Source organism: Haliotis rubra, unplaced genomic scaffold (assembly GCF_003918875.1).
Source record: "Haliotis rubra isolate DU_JTF1 unplaced genomic scaffold, ASM391887v1 Scf154, whole genome shotgun sequence".
NCBI lineage: Eukaryota > Metazoa > Mollusca > Gastropoda > Lepetellida > Haliotidae > Haliotis > Haliotis rubra.
In genome coordinates, this window is record NW_025765492.1 from 24,950 (window position 1) to 31,901 (window position 6,952).

At 40.2% G+C, this 6,952-nt stretch overlaps 1 long non-coding RNA gene across 1 annotated transcript; it reads right to left on the reverse strand.

Moving 5' to 3' along the window:
* Positions 1-1,258: 1,258 nt before the first annotated feature.
* LOC124270690 lies at positions 1,259-6,277 on the reverse strand. The gene is made up of 3 exons (XR_006896862.1): positions 6,266-6,277; positions 4,278-4,288; positions 1,259-1,366 (listed from the first exon to the last, which is right to left on the reverse strand). It is a non-coding gene; the product is annotated as an uncharacterized LOC124270690 (long non-coding RNA).
* Between the last annotated feature and the right edge of the window lie 675 nt (positions 6,278-6,952).

Sequence of the window (6,952 nt, forward strand, 5' to 3'; positions counted from 1 at the left end):
TGGGTTCGCTTTCACAAAACTATTTCCCTCTGAATATCAAAACCATCATTAAGGAACATTACAAGTTAATTTATCATCTCTAACAAGATCTTAACAATTATTCTTATCCTAACAAAATACTATCTTTTTTCTCCTCAGGTGTGTTGAGAGTCCAGAGCTTCAATACCTCCGCCATTTACACCGTACATGTGCAGGAATATTACAGCTTCGTATACTCTATAATAATTCCCACGATCATGCCATCCAATTAGGATGCGAATTTATTGGAGTAATCACCGCTTCCTTTCACATAACGACCTCGTTGATGGTGTATCGTGTACCTACTGATAACCGGGCAGCTTTGAGATGTTGAGGGGTGTTTCATGTTTCATGGCTCACACTCCTACATGAAAGACCCGCTAACACCTTCTAGTTGAACGATGACTTGGTGGTATCCGTACGCATTGTCTCAAGTTGGCTGTATTTGGTGAATACTTTGAACGACAACTGTCAACATTCAATACCATTGCCACGAGAATGTCAGATCATATTGATATTTCGTTTACATTTGAACTGTATCATGGTTCAGTTTAATGTAGTATTTTACTTATCCGTATACTAAGCGTAGAGGATGGAGTATCCTAATCATGTGCGGTCATGTGGTTGGTATCATGAAGTGCGTTGCTTATTTTACCTGTCTTATCGGATCCACGTCTGTCGAACACTGTCCCATCAGATGCAATAAGTGGACCACACAGCCCTGGGCCTACCAAAATTGACAGTGTCTAGGATATCGGCCAGAGATGCCTCACTCACTGCGTGATGAAACTCCAGATCTCGGCCAATCACTGAGACACTCATTCCGATATCTGCCAAAGGCTAAGGTGTACGTGCAGACCTTAGAGGACTACAAACATGGACATAGTCCTGTAACTCGGCCAGATGCTGTCAAACATCAGGTCTCAAGCATGGATGTCTGATTCTCGAAGGTGAGCATTCATTTCATGATCTAATCTACAAATGACCCTGCCAAATGGCCTATACCCTACCAATGAAAGAGCAATCATTGAATCAGCCCACTATGCGAAATAGCCAATGGCGCGCTAGCCCGTTGCTAGTAAAAATCCTGTCGGGCCAGTAACTCTCCAGAGTCACTGACCCGATTGGCTAGTGAATTTTCATATGGTCATTTTGTTAATATATCTCTCTCCGACTTGTTCAGTCGTAATGCACGTTTAATGTTCATCATATTAGCAGCTTAATGATGAAACCTGTGTCTACAATTAAATTTCGTGCTAGTGAATTATTTTGTGGGCAAGTAACTTTCAGGCATAGGTAGCCCGACTAGCTAGCAAAATTTAGAAACTATCTCGCAATCTGAATCAGCCTCGGATATTTCGTATTTGATTCGTGTGTATATATTCAAAAACCTATACCAGAGTGTATGCAAGAAGGATGGCTTCAATTTTCAATTCTCAGACGAATATCAAAACAAGTTTCCATCATCTTTAAGAAGAGCTTTATAATTATTCTAGTCCTAACAAAATGTTATCGTTTTCTCCCCAGGTGCATTGAGAGTCCAAAGCTTCTTTACCTCTACCATTTACACCGCACCATGTGCAGGGATCCATACCACTTCATATACTATTATATAATGATTTCCACGATCACAGTATCCGATTAAGATGTGAGCCCAATCTCCACTTCTGTTTTCATAACCAAGAGGACTCTTTAGGATTATTTGTTCAACCAAATCGCCCAACTCTTTGATGGTGTATCGTGTACCTACTGACGACCGGGCAGCTTTGAGTTGTTGAGGGGTGTTTCATGTTTCATGGCTCACACTCCTACATGAAATCCCCGCTAACACCTTTTAGTTGAACGATGACTCGATGGTATCCGTAAGCATCTTCTCGGCTGGTTGTATTTGGTGAGCAGTTTTAAAGGCAACTGCCAACAGGAGATTCAATACCATTGCAATTAGAATGTCAGATCATACCGATATTTCGGTTACATTTTGAACTGTATTATGTTGCTCGGTTTATCGTAGTATTTTACTTATCCTTGATGCTGGAAATAGATGATGAAGTATGTTCCTAATCATGTGTGGTCATATGTCTGGTATCACGAAGTGCTTTGTTCATCTTACCTCTCGGATCCACTTATGTCAAATACTGTCTCAAGGAATGCAATATGCGAAACAGTCCCCAATCTACCAAAATGGACAAAGTCTAAGGCATCAACCACCAGAGATGGTTCAAATCCAGATCTTGGCCAACCACTTTGACAGACTTCCCGATGTCTGCCAACCACTAATATCTACGTCCATATCTGTGACGACAACAAACATGGACCTAGTCATGTGACTCAGCCAGATTATGTCAAACAGCAGATCTCTAGCATGGATGTCTCCAGAAGGTGAATTTCAAGCAATACATGCAATAATGTTTCGAAATTGTAGTTTCCTTTTCTGTTTAGGTATTTGTTCCCAAATTTACAATTCTTTCCATCATCTTATCTGACTGACTGAGTTTAGTTTTACGCCGCTTTCAGTAATATTCCAGCAATATCACGGCGGGGGACACCAGAAATGGGCTTAACACATTGTGCCCATGTGGGGAATCGAACCCGGGTCTTCGGCGTGACGAGCGGACGCTTTAACCACTAGGCTACCCCACCGCCCCCATCATCTTATCTACAAAACCCGATCAAATTGCCTATAGTCTACCACTGGAAAGGTGAACTTTGAAACAGCCTCGGGTGTTCTATATTTCGATTCATATATATTCATAAACCTGTCCCAGACTTCTGACAAGAAGAATGACTTCATCTTTCAAATAGTCAACTTTCCCTTTATATCGGACACTATCCAAGCATCTTCTGCCTTTGGTACAGAGATTGCACAAATTTGCAGGCAAAGCCATTCATACATGCTCTTCATAATAATTCAAATACCCGCAGAATCTGTTTGTTGGGCGCTACTTACATTTAATATCATAAGGAATATACACTGTCATTCATGTTTTTCTCACTGTTTGCATATTTGTTAGTCGGCCCAGGTATATGTGATTCTCATCCCTTGTACAGGTACCATTGCTACAGCAGTAGATCACACCTGTCTTCCCACCTGCTACACCTGTAACGTCAAGCTCACCATCAGCATATGCATGTTGTCTATGGTAAGTAATTTAAACTTCGATCTGAGCAATTATTTTGTATATTTTAAATAAAACACTGATATACATACACATTGTGAGAGAAGAGGCGTTTAATATTATTCTATATATTTCAAGAAGGTCTTGCCCAGCTTTCTTCAGCATTTACTCCCACATTTAGTAGGCAACCGGAGAAGTTATGAGTTACGAATCTCCGATGATTTAGCCAACCATGTTCAAGACTGAGGCACTCAACGTCATCTCTTATTCCATCAGCAGTTAGAATGTAAAAAATATTCCCTTAGCTATTATAACTTGCGACTCTGTTGCATCATTTAAATCTTATATCCACGTGAAAGACAAGTGTGTAACTAAATATTATTCATATGGAATAAGGATGTAAAATGTTTTGCACACAAGAATACACTTAATTATGGTATATTTAGAATAAATGTAAAAAATGACGCATCATGTCAGTGTGGCCATGGATGTGAGAATGTTATTCATTACTTCTTTGAAAGTCTATTGTATACTATTCAAAGACATGAACTGTTAAAGTCTTTAGAAAATATCGTTAGATATAGAACACTGATTGCTATTAATCTCATCTTACATGGCAAAACAATTTCTAGAAGAGAAGACTGATATCATTTAATCACAACAAAGTTCAAGATACACATAATCAAACTTCTCAGTAACGAACCTGTTTCAGGCTCACTCTGCCCTGTTCACAAGACAGTGGACTGTTCAATTGTACCTGTAGGTGTTACCCTAATTAACAATCTAAAGTACTGACGGAAATAGGAGAAAAAATGTTTTTAGTCTGTTACTCTGTAATAACTGCAAATAGCATATGTGGAAATATCCCACATCGGTCTAACTGGGCGTTCAGTGGGATGCGTAATAGGATATGCAGAAAATCATGTTTACTCATAAAATCCGACAAAACTTAGAAAAAATACGAATAGTTGCTGTAAACAATAGATCGAGTATAGATGGCAATTAGGTCCCTCAACCAGCTATGACGACGGACCGTCGACTCACCTGGTATGAAATGCATGATCTGCCTATAGGCACAAGGGGTCATCCCAAAGATATGTTAATGCTTTTTTCATGTGTGATGAATATGTCTCATTGATTAACATCTTACGTGTCTATATTTCATAAAGTTTGTTGAGATATGTAAATGCGTATGATACCCATAGAAAAGCTTAAATCAGCCATCGTAAAAACTTCATCGAAGTACAAGGAAGGTTACATATATTGAATCCATTGTTGCAAACCCAACACCATTCTCTTCCCACAGAGGTTACTCCTGTTATATCTTCCTACGTAACCTCTGTTCTGATACGGCCCTTTCATGGTGTGAGCCTTCAAGACTCTTGATTGGAGGCAATCAGATTTAGTTGTGCAATCAGCGACGTTGTTTCAAAAGTGATCATTCGCAAGGTCTCGGTAATTTCCGTATGCTTCAAGAAAACTAAACTTCTTCCCCTGCGCGATGCGCAAACGTTTCTTCTAGACAGAACTCAGTCATGTTATGGCGGATCAGTGGCGTCTCCATCGCCCTCGTTGACAACGGACAAGCTAGCCATTAAACGTCTTGTGTGTAACATCAACACAAGTCCCCGGCAGATGGGGGATATTTGTGACCCCACATTTGCTTGTGTTAGTCAAGTTGAATCTAAGTCGATGTAACACGTGTTCTGATTGGATAGAAAGAAGGGAGGTAATTCGTGTTGCGATCTTTTGCCGCTAGGGGATTGTACGAGAACCGGGAAATATGGCCGTATTAGAACAGAGGTTCGTAGGACGATATGGCAAGTAACCTCTGTGGGAAGAGAATGACGCAACACAGGCTATCTACAGCTTTAAGAGATCACGCAATATAAATTTTCCACTTGACTGTCTCTTATCTGCTTTTGATACGATGATTCTACCGATTTTAACGTATGGTTCAGAAATTTGGGGATACGAAAATTTAAGAGTGATTGAAATGCAGTCTACATTTCAAATTTCTTAAAATGACGGCTGGACTTCGTAAATCTAACCCAAATTTTATCATCTATGGTGTACTGGGTAGAACCCTTGCTTTGTATGAAGATATTCCAGCGCATGTTATCATTTTGGCATAAACTTAATTAACCCTGGTTTTTTATCTATTCCCGACAGTACTCTAGCTATCTCCCACCTGATCTTACCTGTCTCCCACCTGCTACACCTGTAATATCAAACTCACCTGTCTCACCATCAGGATCTGCATGTTGTCTACGGTAAGTAGTTGAAACTTAGATCTGAGCAATATGCTGGTATATTTAAAATAAAACAGATACACATGCACATGCGCTAGCTATCTTCCACCTGAACATCCACCAGGCAGCTAAAATAGATTGTGTACTCAAGACTTAGAAGGCATTTGAAGGAAGACAAATCGTAGCCACTTCATGATGTCGGCATCGTGTTACATGTAAATGAATACAGTAGTCACCACGCTTACATTTGTTATTCATTCGTCAATGTTACAGACTTTAAACTCATGTATCTTTATCCAACAGGCATCATGTCATCCCTCCAGAAAGATGTCAGGATCTCTCCAGGTCCTACATGATACAGAACACTGACCGGGGTGTTTTAAAAAACTGTCAGTCATCAGTACATTCATTGATCTCAGTGTAACTCTGTGATTTCAAAAAGTCAGTGTCCCTGGAACATGAAACACATTACATTTTGGCAGTACCCTAAAGCAGTCTTTCTTGAATACAATGGGAAAAACGTGTTAAATCTCTATCTGTTTCAGGGTTACATTACCAAATAATATCTGATCTATGTGTCAGGTACATTTATGTAGGTTTACTGTTACTAATCACTGTCTCTTTCGGGCTGTGAGGAGGGTGGATATATACAGGTGTGGTTGAGCCATGCTACCCTGGATGTATTCAGTCAAGTGACATTCTAAAAAACATTATATATTTTGTCAGGTTTGGTAAATCAAATGCACATAGGCTTTGGTGTATTAGATATCTGGCAAATGGTCTACATTTGAGAATGTAATTGATTTTGCCTGTCAGGAGAATGGAGTGACATTCTAAAAAAAACTTGTATATTTTGTCAGGTTTGGAATTCAAGTATACGTTTTGGTGTATTTAGATGTCTGGGAAAGCATCTCCATGTGAGATAGGAATTGATTTTGCCAGTCAGGAGGATGGATATATACAGATGTAGTTGAGCCATGCTGCTCTGGATGTATACATTCTACTGACAGTATAAGGAAGTACATTCACAAAACGCACATAGCGTGTCATACGTGGGTTAAACAAGGCAACTCGGCATACATACGTGTCATATTTGGGAGGTATGCAAATGTTTAATGAAAGATTAAAACCTGTACCAGCAATGGTCATTGTTAAGCCAGGAGTGAGTGAGTTTGATTTTACGCCGCTTTTTTTTTTGCAATATTCCAGCAATATCACGGCGGGGGACACCAGGAATGGGCTTCACGCATTGTACCCATGTGGGGAATCGAACCCGGGTCTTCGGCGTGACGAGGGAACGCTTTAACCACTAGGCTACCCTTCCGCCCCTGTTTAGCCCGGAACATTGTACAGCAAGCACAAGAGATGTGCTGAGACTCCCCCAAACGCTGTGTACACAAAGATGTACAAAATGTACAAACTTTTTCATATTCTTTTCCATGTTCCATGTTCCACTGTGTTGATTTCAGTCCCCGCCCTTCCTCCACCCCACTCTTCCTACACCCCAACCCATCCTCGATACATAGGATTGTATATTCAGTATCTGTAATTTGACAGCGTCACCCG